The sequence below is a fragment of the Microcaecilia unicolor genome, chromosome 1 (assembly GCF_901765095.1).
Source record: "Microcaecilia unicolor chromosome 1, aMicUni1.1, whole genome shotgun sequence".
In the NCBI taxonomy this organism is placed as follows: domain Eukaryota; kingdom Metazoa; phylum Chordata; class Amphibia; order Gymnophiona; family Siphonopidae; genus Microcaecilia; species Microcaecilia unicolor.
In genome coordinates, this window is record NC_044031.1 from 310,452,929 (window position 1) to 310,470,745 (window position 17,817).

Below are 17,817 nucleotides of genomic sequence, written 5' to 3' on the forward strand. Positions count from 1 at the left end.
GAATGTTATAATGTCTTTGTATTGCTCTTTGGTGCAATCACACCTCGAATATTGTGTGCAATTCTGGTCATGGCATCTCAAAAAAGATATAGTGGAATTAGAAAAGGTACAGAGAAGGGCAATGAAAATAATAAAGGGGATGGGATGACTTCTCTATAAGGAAAGGCTAAAGAGGTTAGGGCTCTTCAGCTTGGAGATGAGACGGCTGAGGAGAGATATGATAGAGGTCTATAAAATACTGAGTAGAGTGGAATGGGTAGATAAGGGGAGATATAATAGCATTTGTCCAGGCTCGTAAGAAAAAGCAAGCTACAGCAATTCTGCGTCTAGAGGCACAACTAAAAAAAGCAAAGAGGAACTATATGAAATTACCAAGCATAGCTCATAAGGAGTGGCTACAGGTGATGCAAGTGGCCCTAAACTCTCTAATTCATAAGCAAACCATGCGCTCATTAATATATCATAAGTATAAGCTGCAGCGATTTGGGAACAAAGCTGGGGAACTTTTGGCAAGATTGGTCAAGACAGGGAGACCTAGCAGAGTAATAACGGCGGTGAGGGATCAAAAAGGAGCACTTAAATACAAAAGTGAGGAGATAGCGCAGATCTTCACCTACTACTTTAGGGTTCTATATGATGGAAGACTTGAAGGGACCCTGGATAATTTGGAGGGCTATCTAGTGGACATGGGATTTCCTCAACTTCAACAGCAGGACACAGAGCAGTTAAATCAGCCTATAACAGGGAAGGAACTGCAGGGGGCCATCGGGGCGCTGGCTCTCAATTTGGCGCCGGGCCCCAATGGTTTCTCTAGGAAATTTTATAAGGCACTGCCTAAGATAGGCCTTGGAGCGGTGAGTAAATATCTTGACCATGTCATAGACGAATGTGAGTTCCCATTACATGCGAACGAAGCCCTGATCACCCTAATACATAAGCCAGGGAAACCAGACACAAAAGCAGACTCTTACAGGCCCATTTCACTGATTAATGTGGACGTTAAAATATTAGCTCGCATCATGGCGATGAGGCTGGGGCAGATACTCCCTCAACTGATAGGTGAAGAACAGGTAGGATTTGTGCAGAACAGACAGATGGGAAGCAATGTAAGGCGTCTACTATTAGCCATGGCAAAATGCCAACAGGAAGCGATCTCGACACTGGTCCTAAGCCTAGATGCTGAAAAAGCGTTCGATAAAGTCGATTGGGGGTTTCTCTTTGGGGTCCTGCGCTACATGGGAGTTCGAGGGTGGTTCTATGATGCACTGCGAGCCCTGTATAATAAGCCAGAGGCTTCCATACTGGTGAACGGGGTAAGAAGTGAACCGTTTTGGATCCGACAGGGAACCCGACAGGGGTGCCCATTGTCACCACTCCTGTTTGTGCTGGTGATGGAACCCCTGCTGAGAGCTATAAAAAGGGAAGAGGGAGTAAAAGGGGTGGAACTAGCAGGGGGCAAGGTCAAAGCGCTAGCATTCGCAGATGACTTGTTGGTAGTAACGCAAGACCCGGACCAATCCACTCCCCAACTCATAGAGGTAGTGCAGTGCATTCTCGGGCTATACGCTGAACATACAAAAATCACGAGCAATGCAGGTTTTAGATGCAGATAATATACAGCAAAGAATTTCACTGAATATAGCATGGGAAGCAGAAGCCCTTAAATACCTGGGAATTAGAATCCCCCGGGACTTCACAAGCTTGTATGCATGGAATGTTAAAAAGTTGATGGATGATACCAGGGTTAGGCTACAAATATGGCAGGGATTTCCTTTGTCCCTCCTGGGCAGAATAACCTTGTTCAATATGGTGGTAGGACCTAGATGGCTGTATGTGTTTCAGACAATACCCTTGCACTTGACCAGGACTAATGAAAAGAAACTAAATCAGATGCTCCAAAAATTTCTATGGCAAGGGAAAAAGCCAAGAATAGCGCTGTCAGCACTGCAGGTGTCGGTGGAGTATGGAGGACTGGGACTACTAAATATGAGATACATGACGATAGCCTGTGGGATGAGACATCTCAATGACTGGCTTCGAGCAACACAATATTTTATGCCAACCGCATTAGAGATGAGTGAGATAAAGGACAGGCACATAAGCTATTTGTTACATAAAGGAAGCGGAGCTGAAAACAGCTTATTGAACTTAGCTCAGATGATGCCAGCGGCAAGAGCAACATGGCGTTGGCTGTGACGACATCATAGATTCTCAGCTCAAACAACACCGTACCTGCCCATATGTGGGAACCTGGATTTCCCTCCGGGACGGATACAAAATGCATTCCACAGATGGGGGAAAAAGGGGGTGGTGTATCTGCTACACGTGTTGGACACAGAAGGGCAGGTCAAGCCATGGGCGGAGCTGCAAGCCCAATTCTTTTTGTGTTCAAAGGACTGGTTTCACTATTACCAATTGAAGCATTATATAGATAGCCTACCTAGAGAAGCATTGACGGAAGATGTGCAGGAGGAGCTGGGGGCTGCTCTGTCCTTAGGAGCACAGCAGAAAGTACCCTTAACGTTTTACCATAGACACCTTAAAGACATGGCAGAGGAACTCAACATAGCTGCCCTAGCGAAAGCATGAGTGAAGAGATAAAAACAAAGATCACAGAGGCAGTTGTGCGAGAGCACTTATTGGGATATAGAAAGACCACAGGCATAGCAGCATATTGGGAAATGCAATACAAGTTTGTCGTGCGAGCACATATTCCACCCAGAAGGCCGTTCCATATGGGACGGTGTACGCCCAAAGTGTGGAGGAGACGGGGCAACACTGGGACATATGTTCTGGACGTGCCCGGAAGTCAGGAAATTTTGAACAACAGTGCTTAAGCAGATATCTGTGCTGTGGACAATAAACTTGCGCTACGATGTGAGACTGTTATTTGGACACCCTAACTTAGTACAACCACTACCCAAAGGGTGTAAAGCTTTTGCGATGCGTACTATTATGGTGGCGAAAAAGACAATACTGGTAGCCTGGCTCACTCCCACGGGCCCTTCTATACAGTACTGGACAGGACAGATGATTCACCTGATGAGAATTGAAAGAATGGAAAAGAGCATGCAAATGCCGATAAAAGCAAAAAAGTTTCAATACCGATGGAGTCCCTTCTGGATGGCATTGACACCTGCGGCCAGAGGACAGACATTGAACGTTTAAATTAGGACAATGTGAATAAATGACTTGTAGGTCTCTAGGAAGTTCGACTTTGGAGACAGGGGGACTGCGGGGAGGGCGGAGTGGGGGAGGGGAATAGGAGGGACTAAGAAGGGGAGGGAGGGGAGAGAGGGGAAGTAGAGGAGAGAGGGCAGTTGGGGAGAAAATGTAAAATTACTGAAGAGAACAATTATACAGTTTAAAGTTTTATCTGATGTGGTGAACCTATCTCTTCAATAAAAAATATTTAAACATAAAACAAACTGGAAAAATATTTCTTCACTCAGGAGTTCTTTTACCAAGCTGCGGTAAGGGGCATCACTGCGTGTTTTTGATGTACACTGAGGTCCCCTTTTACCACAACAGGTAAAAGTCTTTTTTTTTTTTGCTAACTCAGTGGTAATTGGGCAGTGCTATAATGCTGGGTAAACACCGGCACTACAAAAATTAAAATATTTTGTAGCGCTGGAAGTGGCACACGCTGGGGGTGGGAACTAATAACAGTTCTACAAGTTCAATTTTCAATTCTATCAGTATTATGGGATGAATACTATCCGGTCCAGGCGATTTGCTACTCTTCAATTTGTCAAATTGTGCGATTACATCTTCCAGGTTTATAGAAATTTCATTCAGATTCTCTGACTCTTCAGCTTTGAATATCTTTTCTGGCACCTGTATCTTTCCTAAATCTTCCTCGGTGAAGACCAAAACAAAGAATTCATTTAATCTCTATGCTATGGCTTTGTCTTCCCTGAGTGCCCCTTATGTTTTTATGGTGCAAGATTGGGATTGTTAGGGTCTGTGTGATAGAATAGCAAAATATCATCAGCACAGAAGTAGAATGATATGGAAAAGGTTTGTATCAGGGTAGCTAATGGACTAAGAAACAGGTTAAACAGCATAGGCAAAAGGAGAGATCCCTGGGGGACTTAACAGGTAAGGAGTTTGATGGATGAAGAAGTGGAGGATGTAACAGGATGCTAAAATGTGCCTTCCTTGCAGTAAGAGGAGGAACATTTTGGATTCCTGCTCCAAAATGCCTTTCAGATAACGAAGTGATGAGCTAGTCTGGAAAACCCCAATAGCAGGTGTTCCCTCAAATTGTAGAGAAGTATAAAAACAAGTGTATGGAGGCTCCTGAGGCCTTCCTTCACCAAAGAGAGTCCAGTAAAGGTGTAGAAGGAAGTATAGTGGGTGGCTGCCCATGGCCCCATGAAAATCTTGGCCCTCTATGTAGAAGAATGAAGGGGAGGAGGAGGAGGAAACAGCTGGGAATGGGGCCTGTTTTCCCAAAGACAGGAGGAAGAAATAAAGCATTTCAGAACCTCACCTTAATCCCAGAGGCAGTGTGCCTAGAGAAGGAGTAAGGGGGGGGGGGGGGCATAAGGGATGATCCAAAGGAAGCAAATGAAAAGGAAATCACTCAGGAATTCTACATCATTAAAAGTGGAGAGGAGTAGAGCAAAAGAGTGTGTGAGAGCTGATATGGATGACCTGGTGGGGGAAGAGGTAGGCCCAAGCCATAGGCACATCCTGCTTGCCTGATTCCAGAAAGGCCAGCAATATTGTGGACTGAGAGGAGAAATGCCTCATTAGGGAGGAGGGATTTGCCTATGTGTGGACAGCAGTGCGAAGCAGAAGAGGTGAGCAGGGCCTATCTCAGGCCTTTTCTCTATTAAAGTACTGAGAAACTGAGGTGGAGTAAGGGCTAGGGCTGTTGAGGGTCCCAATCAACTGAGAGGCACTTGTAAGGAGCAGAGAGATATAGGAGGAGTGCAAGACTCATTTAAAAAGAAGAAAGGACAGGAGAGATGCAAGGAAGCCAGTGACATCATACAACAAAGGAGATCAAGTGACAGCAAAACGATGAGCACGTTTGAAGCCTTCTGTCATCATTTCACTTTATTCTTAAGGACTGTCCCCCAGATTCTATATATGGCACCCAAAATTGGGTGTTGATCCAAGATGTATGCCCAACTAAATTGACTCACTAGCCAAGTAGTGCCAATAATTGGGTGATAACTGACACTAATTGACACAATTTGGATTTGCACACACATCTTGCTATGCGCTATTCAATAACAATGTGCGCTCAAATCCCATGGTGTGCAACTGAAAAGGGTGTGTGGCCATGGGAAGTACATGGGCATTCCTAAAATGTACACACAGAGCTACAGAATACCAGAGATGTGCACTCAAATTGGGCACTGGGAATTACACCTGGTTTCAGCAGATGTAAGCTGGGCACCAAAATCGGCACTCAACGCTATTCTACAATATGTTCTCATCTTTGAGTGCCCACTATAGAATAGCATTGGCCGCCAATTTTTTTGGCGCTGATTTTTGAGTGCCATTAACTGAATCTAGACCTATATGTCTTCTTATTTTTATTACTCTGCTTTTATATATTTTTCTTTCCCTGGGGAGTGCCCAATAAATGGGTGGGTATTTTAGATCACTTGTGCTGTCCAGAGACTCATTACCAAACCCTTCTGGAGCTCTTTACTTATGTTCTATGTGCATGGGAAGAGGCTGTAAGATTTTAGCCACAGACACCAAGAAATATTGTGTGTGCTTGCCTTTGGGGTCACCCTCAAGCACACTAATTAGAGGCCTGGCTATAGATATATATTTTGTAATACTACTGCCTTTGTATAATCACATATAGTTTAAGATAACAGCAATGTAATTGTGGAATCAAATTACAATTATTTTTTGTGTTCAATCTTTTTTATTTCAACTCAAAATACTATAGAGAATATAAAATAAAATAAAAAGCCTGTTTTAAATATGTGAATGTGAAAGTGCTCAGACTCTCCAACCCAGTTCAGCTAAAATCTTTCAGATGTCAATCATTGCACCATCATGCTTATCCTGCACAGTCCTGAGCAATTAATTTACTATAATTCAGCTAATGTGTCCAAAATATTCAACTGCTCAATCCAAAAACAAAGATTTTTTTTCTCTTAGATTTTGGGGATCTTAATGAAGATCTTGATTGAAGCAGACTGCAACGAATTTTGCTGAATCAGGTGGAGATCATCATGCAATGCCCAAACCTTTACGTGAAAATGTTAAAACGTAATGGTTTGGGCACTGCATAATGATCTCCACCTGATTCAGCAAAATTCGTTGCAGTCTTCTTCAATCAAGATCTTCATTACGTTTCAAAAACTAAAGGAAAAAATCTTTGCTTTTGGATTGAACAGTTTAATATTTTGGACACATTAGCTGAATTATAGTAGATTAATTGTTCAGGACTGTGCAGGATAAGCAAGATGATGTAATGATTGGCATCTGAAAGATTTCAGCTTTTAGCTGAACCGGGCTGGAGAGTCTGAGTACCTTCACATTCACATATTTAAACAGCATTGGTACTTTTGAGGACATCACATATACATGTCCTCACTTAAAGGTTTACTGTTTGTCTGTATGGAAAACGATATCCCAGCTTCTGGATTGTCATGAACGTTTCTTGTTTAAAATTTTAATTCTAGGCCATGATGGCTTGTCTCAACCTATCGACAGATACAAAGCCAAACTGCTTAGGATCCTTTTACATGTTGCTATTAAGACAGTGTGCCATTGTTGGAGAGACTTGCCCAATACTGATTATCTTATGGGGTGGAACATCTTATGCTTCACAGCTGAAAATGAACGAGTGGGTGGCAGGCCAATCAAGAGCATTACAACCATGAAAAGGTCTGAAAAGCTGAATTCTCACATTAACCTTAATATTACTTGACTTTTTTTCTACATATTTTCTAGACTGTTAGTTTTTTGATGCTTATTTATATTGCCTGAGCATCGTGAGTTTTATATTGGTTACAGCTCACCTTCCCATGTGCATTTGTTTTATTATGTTACATCTGTTCACTTAATTGTTTTTATTCTTCACAAACCTTGAATAAAAATATTGAACTGAAAAAAAAGGATTTTTATTTTATTTTATATTCTCCTTAATATTTTGAGTTCAATTAACGGGGAGAACATTTCTTTCTAAATTTGAACCCCATTGCAAGTGGTTTTCAATCTTTTTATTTGTCAATAAAAACAACACTATTATTCATTCAGCTCTGAAATTTTCTATTACAATTGCATTTGCAATTAACTTTTAATTCAGATCCCAGCTCATTTGCAGAGCTGTTATATCCCCCTGTTTACTAAGCCACAAGGCAATGCCAACACAGCCCCATTCAAAGTGAATAGGCTGTGTCGGAATTAGTGCACTGGCAGTCACTAGGGGGAATAATGATCTGAACTATAAAATTAAATTATTATGGCATTAACTGTTTCACTAAGACACTTTGGGGAAAGAGACATCACAAATGGATGCCAATTCTCAAAACTTGTTTCCTTTTAGCTTACTGGCAGTCAGCACAGTCAAACTTCCCATCCAAAACAGTACATGTATCTGCAGCCTCCAGCAATTCAATAATAGGGGTGCCTTCAAAACCTACTGGATTAAAATAATCTTTTAACTGCTAAGTACACTCTGCTTAGAAATAATATATCAGAAATTCCCCCCATAGGGAGATATCCATATCCAAGAGACAAGCAGCTGCACTGGGTCTCACTTCAGTTCTCAGGAACCTGGACACATGAACAAAACTCCCCTTCCAAATCTCATTTATTTGTCGACAGGTTGAAACACAATGCAGGTGAGCCACATTTGGGACAACTGCTTGCGGCAGTAACTTTCACCTTAAATGACTGTCTGGTATGCATATAAAGCAGATGCATAAATGTAAACTGTAACTTCCTCGATATCACAATTTCCACCAAAGATCTCACTCCAAACACACTTGCACAGAACTCTAAATCAACGTTAAAATCATACTTCTGTCTCTAGACTGTGGGTAAGAAGGAATCCCTCCCCCAATTTTTGCAAGTACATTTTTATACAACGAAGAGATCAACCCTACCCACAAGGTCTTTATAAACAAAATTCAGTCAAAAGTCCTTCTTGGAAAATCAATTCATTACCTCTAAGACAAGAGTCAGCATGGTGCTATCCTATTGGTTCTCCAAGTTATATTCCCTTTTGAGAGAGTCATATTGGCCAACATTCACCCAGCGGTGGTCAGCATTCCTGGATATTCAATGCCGAGTAATATCTGGTTTTAGGTTGACCTCTAAAGCTTAAGCAGTTGAGTGCAATATTCAGCCCTTGACCATATAAGCTGAACCACTTAAACATAGGACTGCTATTTATGTGGCCCAGTTTAAGCAGTTATCTTATGTGGTCAAGGGCTGAGCATCGGCTCTTAACCACATAAGTGCCAAACTCCGCCTCTGGAACACCCACAAGTTAGCCGGCTTCAGTGCAGGTGCTAACCATGAATATTCAGCAGCACTAATGGGGTAAATGCTGCTGAATATTGGTGGATAGCCAGAGATGAGTGATTTAAGCAGGCAGGAACGTCTCCTGCCCGCTTTAATCGATTTGAATATCACCCAGATAGTTTCTAACTCTTCTCCCATCTGCTTCTAAGACCTATCCCAACCTGTGTAATTCCTGTAGCTCCTACAGTTAAACGATTGCAACAACTTTAATCTAATCTTTGGCCTTCAACCTTTCCATAAAACTTTGTCAACACCATTTCCAACCCTACTAAGGTCAACTTTGGCAATCAGGGCAAACTCTGAACTACATGTAACCATTTCGGTACAATCATCAGATCTGAAATTCAAAGTAGATGGAGCAAGCCCTCAATAAAATTAATCTTTTCTTCCCTTAGCAGCAAGCTTATTCAAGTACAACCTAGAGTAAACGTGAGATGATTTTCACACTGGCTGATATTCAGCCCGTGGGTGGCAGGCTGGCTAAGTGGCACTGAGCCCGGATATTTAATGCCGGGACGTTTCTGGTGTCCAGCATTTAATATCTGGGGGGTGTTTTTGGGTGGCTTAAACTTAACCAGAGAAATTTGAGGAAAGCCACACAGAGGTGGAGGTGCACTTGATCCCTACGAAAAACAGTCCAATGCAGAGCACAGAAGGAGTAGGGAAGATAGGCTCTTTCCAATCAGTAAAGGAGATATATGGATGATAACAAACTTTATTGGATAACATCGAAGGTGACTTGACACAGCTGCTGTGTTTCGGCACCAAAGTGCCTGCCTCAGGAGTCTTATGATGTGATGTAATGTTGATTACGAGAAAAAAACATATATATGCAAGGCTGTATTTGGCACGATGGGACTATAGCCCACACTCAGGATAAAACAATTTCTACGGACTGTCAAAGCGGTCTCTGTGAAGCTAGCTGGTTATATCATGTGATATAGCCGGTTAGATGCTATGCACTAAACGTTAATATTCAGTGGAAATACATGGCTATCTTGTGCTGAATATTAGCCAGCCAAGTGCTATTTAACTGGCCAGAAGCCATTCCTGGCCTGCTAAATAGTGCTGAATATCAGCTGGACAGTCTTTTGGTTAGAAGTGTGAAGCACCACTTTCTCATCTTGTAGTACTGGAACAAAGTGAGGTCCCTCAGCAGCTTTAACTAAACATGCTAAGTATTTACCCATCTTATTCCCAAATCCAAAAAGCCTATGCTTCCGATACAGTAAAGTGTACCCCAGATATCTCTTTTTGAACTCCACGTAGTTGTGTTCCCAACCTAGTAAAACGTTCAGTTCAACCTTTTCCTCCTTGACTGTTTTCCAGAAAAGCCTGGGGTCATTTTGGTGCTCTGCATTAAACTTTGCATAACTTTGTCCACTCCTAATTAAGATATTCAGCAAACTCTAGATCATCAAACAAACCAGGGGGCATCTTTCTAATACCATTCCTTTCTACTTTTTCAAAACAAAAATCTAGAAAAACTGGTGAATGGTCTGAGATAACTTATTGTCCTATGTCTGAACTTACCACTTTTGAAAAACATTCCTTTGATACAAGTATGCAATCCAGCCTATTCTGCACTGGATTTGCTCTTGAGATGGGTATAACGTCTGCCATATATCCACCACTCCTAACTTCCTATAAAGCCTAGGGATATCCTCCCAATCCCAGTTCCTTCCCACACTCTCCATAGACGACTGATCTAACAATGGATCAGCCACTCTATTAGAGTTCCCTCCTACTACCAGATGAATCTCTTCCAGCCCGAGCAGTGTTTTTCAGAGCTTTGTAAAGAATGGTTCATTAGTCCCATTTGGTGAGTATAATGAAACTAACCAAAAGCCTCCCCACCTCCACCATCAAGAATTTCCATAAACTATAATATATCAGGTCCCTAATTCCATTCTTTTCTACAAATACCATATTTTATGTGTTACAATTGCCATTCCTGCTTTGTAAGATTTTGGTGTTGATTGTAGAAGTATAATAACAGTATCTCATCCACTCGCTTTTAAGCTTGAAATGTTCGTCATAATTTAAATGAGTTTCCTGTAATATTGCAATCTTTGCTTTATGCTTCCACAGGAGTCCCAGCACATTCTTACCCAGACATGTTTGAATACATTATAACACTCTGTGCCATCTCAGTGTTCTTAATTCTTTTCCATCTTTCACCCAGCGCACCAAGACTGAATCCATTTCCACTCATCCACATTCTAACCCCATAAGTTCATTCCTGTCACATTTACTCTGTCCTCATAACAGCTATACTGCCCTGATCCCAAAGTCCCATTCTTCACCCCCTCCCAGCCTACCCAGACCGCTCCCCTATCCCCTACTCCCTTTTCCATTGAACCCATAATATTCTATCTATCCCATCTCCTGCAGACCTTAGAGAAATGTTCCCTTTAAGCTGTGCAAGATTTCTCCAACCACATTCCTGCCAGAGGAGGGTGGTGCTTCAATATTGTGTTTTCAATCACTAGTGAGACACACATCCTCTGTAGTCTTGCAGAACTTGCCTGTACCTCACTATTGAAAATGTGATATTGAAACAACACTTTCACTGGCAAGAATATAGGTGGAGGACTCCCGCACAGCTTAGAGGGAACATTGCCTAAGGGTCCAAGAAAGATAAGGGAAGACCAGCATCACCTCCAGGAGATATCAACAATAATAATTCTTATCTGAACCCAAGCTTTTCCTCCCCCTCCATTCTGTACTCAAACATACACATGCCCAACAGGGACCTTTCCCTACACCATTACCTACCAGAAAATAGATATAAATTGATCCTAGTCGATTAAATAGCATCCACCACTTTGCTCCCATTACTATTACAAACATACTCAAAACATAGTCTGTATATCAACAGTCCCTGAAAAATTGCAGTGGACTCAGTGCTGATTATCTTCCATAAGATGTTTGTAGATTCTCCAGTCCAGGAAGGATCTTCACTAAAGTAAGCATCTTTCACAAATACACAGCACCTAAGTCTCAGAGGCCACAGTCTCGAATGACTGCCTCTTCAGTCTCTTGCTCTCAACCGTTGCCATCTTGGAAATGTGTCCTTCGAGGGCATTTCCACCTTTTTATTCTGAGCATGTTCTTTTACCAACAGCTTGGCAGTGATCTCTACTGCCTCTACCATTGTCAGGTGTATGAACTTTTGACTTGGAAAGCTCTTGCAGTTTCTAGAACAAGAGCTGATAATGCTAAGCATAAGAGAAGACACCCCTGTGGAGGGAAAAACTAAAGGTCTATAAAGCCCTTTCTTTGGCTTCTGCTCCCTGGCTCCTACACCACTAAGGACATTAGAAGTGCTTGTGGTTTGGTGAGAAAACCGTGTGTTTTTTTAACTGGTTGCTTGGTATCAAAGTCTTTTCTCGGTTTGAAATTCCTCCTTGCTATTCCATCTTGTGACATGGGAGCACGTTCTCCCCGATTCTTTGACAGCTGAATTGAGGCAGGGGAAAAAGCTCCACCTACCAGCGGCACATAGACGCCATGGGGAATTTAACAGCGGTGCCTAATGGCGCGATGCCGTTCGGCTTAGTAAAAGGGTCCCTTAGTCCCTTGTTCTGGGAGCTAAGTTTCTGATGGACCCTTGAGTGGGGTTATCTATTCACTGCTCCTCTACATCCTTCTTAGCTGGATTCCCTCTAGGACAGGAATGACATGGCTCCTCCCTTGCAACTGGATTTTATACTTCTCTCCAAAACTCCTATGTGAATCTTATTGGATCATAATCCCTGAGTGTACCACCTACTTTTATTTGATTGGCATCAGATTTCTGAAGCAGAGTCTAGAATGTTCTGTTTGTAAATGCAATGACACAAGTTTTTGACACCCTGCTGTGTTAACAGTGGGAGACATCAAGAGGCTGAAGAGGCCCACTCTAACCCAGTGGGTGTAGGGTTACAAGAGATGCTGTTGGCACAGGATCCAGTTGTGTGGGTGCATTGGCACCCCCAATATTTTTATGATATACTTTACTAAATATGTAGCAGAAATCTCCATCCTGCAGAGCAGAAAAGGAACGCAGGAAGGAACTGAAGGAGTTTGAAAGGGGTTACTGCCTAGGAGAGAGAATTCTGCTGGGAAAGGCTGGATGAAACAGAAAGGAGATGTAAGAGGGGCTGGTTGATGGGGATATGCACTGGGAAAGGAATAGAGAGAGCTAGGACGGGATGAAGGGAACTGAAAGGGGTTACTGGCTGGGAGAGAGAATAATGCTCCATAGAGCTGGAGGAGGCAGAAAGGACCTGTATGGGGAAAAGAGGCTGGGTGATGAGTATAGGATGAGAGTGGACCTGTAGGGTGAGAAATCGGAAGGGGTAAGTGAATTGAAAGGGGTCACTGCCTAGGACAGAAATTTTCTGGGAAAAGCTGGAAGAAACAGAAAGGAGATGTAAAGGGGAGAGGAGCTGAGTGACAAGGATATGCACTAGGAGTACAGCTGTGGGGAGGGGAATAGAGGGGACTAGGAAGGGGTGAAGTGGATTGAAAAGGGTTTCTGAAAGGGAGAGAGAATTCTGCAGTGAAGCGCTGGAAGAAGCAGAAAGCAGTTGTAAGGGGAAGAGAGGCTGAGTAATGGGGGCAGAGGCTGGGGGTAGAGTTGTGGGAAGGGATAGAGAGGGCTACAAAGAGGTGAAGGGAACTGAAAGTGGTTATTGGTTGGGAGACAGAATATTGCTGTAAAGAGCTGGAAATGTGTGAAAGCTCTAAAGGGAAGACAGGCTGAGTGATGAGGGCATCAACTGCAAGTAGAGCTGTGTGAGTGGAGAAGAAACAGGCTGTGAGGATGAGAGCAGCTCAGAGGTAGCATGGGCAATGATGGGGGAAGGAAGCTTGGAAAAGAAGATTTGATTTAGCGGAGAGAAAGAAGAGTAGGCAGAGGGGAAACAAGATACAGAGGAAAGGGGAGCTGAAAGAGATGGAGTGCATCGGTGTGGAATTGGGACAAGAGGAGCTAAGAGAAAGTTGAGAAGAGAGATATCATAATGGAGGGAAAAGGCATGAAGGTGAGAAAAAGGTGAAAAGTAGCATGAGGGGGTGACACTAGAAGGAAGTGAAATGAGAGAAGGTAGAGAGTCTGTCTATGAAAAGTCAAACACATGGAGTAAAGAAAAATGAAAGAAATGGGAAGACTGGAAAATAATTCATAGAAGATAAAGAAAATGAAGGCAGACAGAAGCATAAGAGAAGACCAAGAATAAACAGAGACAGAGGATATAGGAGAATCTATAGACACAAAAGTAAAGATTTCTGTGCTAACTGGACTGTGTCAAGGGTGGGGAATAGCTGGTATTTTGCCATCCTCCTCAAGTCCTATGGTTACCAGGATAATAAGTTATGTATTTTACTAAAGGGACGTGGGGGAGCAGAGGGAGTTTTGACAGTATGTGATGCCATGGTCTGAAAACGGTCTGTAATGGAGAGGACCTATGGTCAAGTTTCACAATGAAAGAGGAATGAAGAGGAACATCATTTTCCTTTTTCACAAAAATAAAACAGGTCATCCCGCCTGTGGGTGGTATGGATAGGCCAGGCTGGAGTGGAAGGGATATGACTGTGTCATAGATAGGTCGTGGTTGGGAAGGAGAAGAAACATGAGGTGGAGTAAATTGGTGGGGATGAAGTGAGGTTGGGGAGGAAGAGAAAAGGGTGGAACATTCACTGCTTCCCCAGCTCTTCTTTTACCATCAGTCTTTCCAGTGTGTGTACTACCTATGCTCTATATTTAAATATGGCCTGGCCAGTTGTGCCCATGACCCTGTCACACTTTGTTTTCCTTTTTACTCACATGGTAATGTGTGATGAGTTGAGAACTCCCTGTCATTTTGAAAAGTTGGAGATTGGGTGGGGGAGGCGGGACTAGTGGGGGACTAGTGGGGGAGGTGGGACTAGTGGTTGGGAGGCGGGGCTAGTGCTGGGCAGACTTCTACGGTCTGTGCCCTGAAAATGGCAGACACAAATCAAGGTCAGGTATACACATAAAGTAGCACATATGAGTTTATCTTGTTGGGCAGACTGGATGGACCATACAGGTCTTTCTCTGCCGTCATCTACTATGTAACTATATTATGGCTGTTGAAAGTGCCTCACGATTTCTATATTGATTTAGCATAGTATTAGCAACCTTGGGGGGGGGGGGGGGGGTGTTACGTGTACAACTGTATACACTGCAGAGATCTGGCAGTTTTTTGGGAAAAGGGAAGAAATTAAAGAGTATATTTGGATGCTGAAACAGCCTTATGGCATGGTTTCTCTACTAGGAGATTTATCAGGGGTAGCAGACTAGGGCTAAAAGATTTTGTAAGAATATCTTTGCTTCTGGCAAGAAAATGTGTGCTACTGAAGTGGATAGAGAGGAAACACCGCCTACATTGTGGTAAGATCAGATGTTAGAACTTATGCAATCAGAGAGAATGATAATCAGAATAGCGCATCACAAAGCGTGTGAGAAATATATAGAAGATTAGTGTTTATTATCTCCTTCCCATCAGTCCTGTCATTGCCATTCTAGCCTGTGGCCTCCCTACATTTAGCAGGCAGAAGATGTAGTGCTTATATAACACTCTATAGTACCCCATCACCTTCTGGGATGTCCCTGGGTCTCAGACCAACCTGATGAGTCCTGTCTTCGTCAGGCTCCATTAATCCCTGAATAGTTGGCACCTGGTATCTCCATCTGAGAAAAAGGGTGTTAGTGGGTGACTTCCTCTCCACCCCCCCTCCCTGAAAAAAAATGTAATTTAATTTTATTAAATTATACAACTAAGTTTATGAAAAGTATCAACTGTGCATTTAAACAGCTGGGATACTAATCCACCTGAAGCATAACTATTGAAAGAGAAAAGCAGAATATCCTATGCATTATGTAGGTACATAAATACATAACCATCACTGTATTAGGACAGATCAAAGATTTGCCAAGCCTTGTAATCTGTTTCCAAAAGTGGCCAATCTAGGTCACAAGTATCTGGCAGGATCCTAAAAGAGTAAAATAGGTTTTATTCTGCTTATCCCAGGAATAAGCAGTGGATTTTCTCAAGTTCACCTTAATAATGCTTTGTCTACCACCTTAAAACTCTATAAGCCAGTAAGCGTTTTAAGATCTGCAGATAAATACTTGCTTGAAGTCCCAAGTTTCTGAATAATCAGCCTTCTTGGTCACATTTCATGTAGCTAGCCTTAAACTGTGGAACTTGTTGCCACTGGAACACCTTAAGATAGATTCTCTCATATCATCTTAAGACCTATTTCAGAAAGCTTTCTCATGGCTGCCCATTCCTGGTATTTTATTGCTCTGATGATAATATAGGGAGCTGGTTCTCATATCACTGTTTTATGTTGTTGAAACATTGAATTGTTATTCTGAGAATTTTGATTATGTATGTTTACAATTGTAATCCGCCTTGGACCGTGGAATGTAAATATTTGACATAAATAATGGTTTATGGACTTTTCTTTGTGGAACTTAGCCAAACCTTTTTTAAACCCTGCCACACTAACCACTTTTACCTCATTCTCTGGCACCAAATTCCAGAGTTTACACATTTGAGTGAATATTTCATCTGATTTGTTCTAAATGTACTCTTAGGGCCCAATATTCAGCCAGCAGTGCTCAGCATTTTGCTGACAGCTGCTGGTGTTATGCCGGGAAATTCAATCCCGGGCCATGTCTTTGCTTCGGCATTGAATTTATGGGTTTGTGGAACAGGCTAAAGCATAGCTGGTTAAGTGTGATATTCAGCCCTTAACTGGCTATGGGGTACCACATGACTTTTATTGATTACTTTGGCCAGTTAAGTGCTGAATATCAGCATTTAACCGGTCAAGTGCTGACTCTGCTCCCAGAACACCCCTCAAATAGCCGTTTTCAGTTAGGCACTAACTGAACATTTTATTTATTTTATTTGTTACATTTGTATCCCACATTTTCCCACCTATTTGTAGGCTCAATGTGGCTTACATAGTACCGGAGAGGCGTTTGCAGACTCCGGTGTGAACAAATGCAAAGTGATGTTGTGGTAAGATAAAGTTCATGTGGCACAGCCACATCAGGCCATCGTATAATGGAAGAGTTGTGTTTTGTCCATTACGTACTTTAGTTTTGTTGTATTGCAGAGATCAGGCATTTATGTTGGATCGGTAGGGTATGCCTTTTTAAACAGGTTAGTTTTTAGTGTTTTCCGGAAGTTTAGGTGATCGTACGTAGTTTTCAATGCTTTTAGTAATGCGTTCTACAGTTGCGTGCTTATGTAGGAAAAACTGGATGCGTAGGTTGATTTGTATTTGAGTCCTTTGCAACTTGGGTAGTGCAGATTTAGGTACGTTCGTGTTGATTCGGATGTTCTTCTAGTTGGTAGGTCGATCAAGTCTGTCTTGTATCCCGGGGCTTCACCGTAGATGATTTTGTGAACCAGAGTGCAGATTTTGAAAGCAATGTGTTCTTTGATCGGGAGCCAGTGTAGTTTTTCACGGAGGGGTTTTGTGCTTTCAAATCGCGTTTTTCCGAAGATAAGCCTAGCTGCCATGTTTTGAGCGGTCTGAAGTTTCTTTAAGGTTTGTTCTTTACATCCTGCATTTTCAGTACCGGTTAAGTGCCACTGAAAATGATGACTAGCCCCAAACAGGTGATTTAACCGGCCAGTAGCTATTTCTGGTCAGTTAAATTGCTTTGAATATCAACCCAGTTGTAACTTCATTGTGTGCCCCCTGTTTCTTGTTCTTTTGGAGAGTAAACAAGCGATTTACTAGCTACAGTCCTAGCCTCTTTAGCCTTTTCTCGTAGAGGAGTCATCTCATCTCCTTTATCATTTTGGTCACCCTTCTCTCTACTTTTTCTAATTCCACTATTTATTTTTTGAGATGTGGTGAACAGAATTCACACACAGCATTCAAGGTGTGGTCGCACAATGGTACGATACAATGATATAGTATTCTGTTTTATTCTCCATTCCTTTCCTAATAATTCGTACCATTCTATTTGCTTTTTTAGCCGACGCTGCACAAGGTTTCAACATATCATCAATGGCGACACCTAGGTCTTTTTCCTGGACAGTGGCTCTTAATGTGGAACCTGCATCACGTAGCTACTGTATATTTTGGGCTCCTCTTCCCTCCATGCATCACTTTGCACTTGCTCACATTAAATTTCATCTGCTATTTGGTTGTCCAGGTTTAGTGCATAAATGGGACTGCATAAAATTCTGTGTCCTATTTTCATGCGGTAACCCATGGCCGTTTAAGTGCTAAATATCGATTTAAGCAGCTACGTGTTAGCCGGTTAGA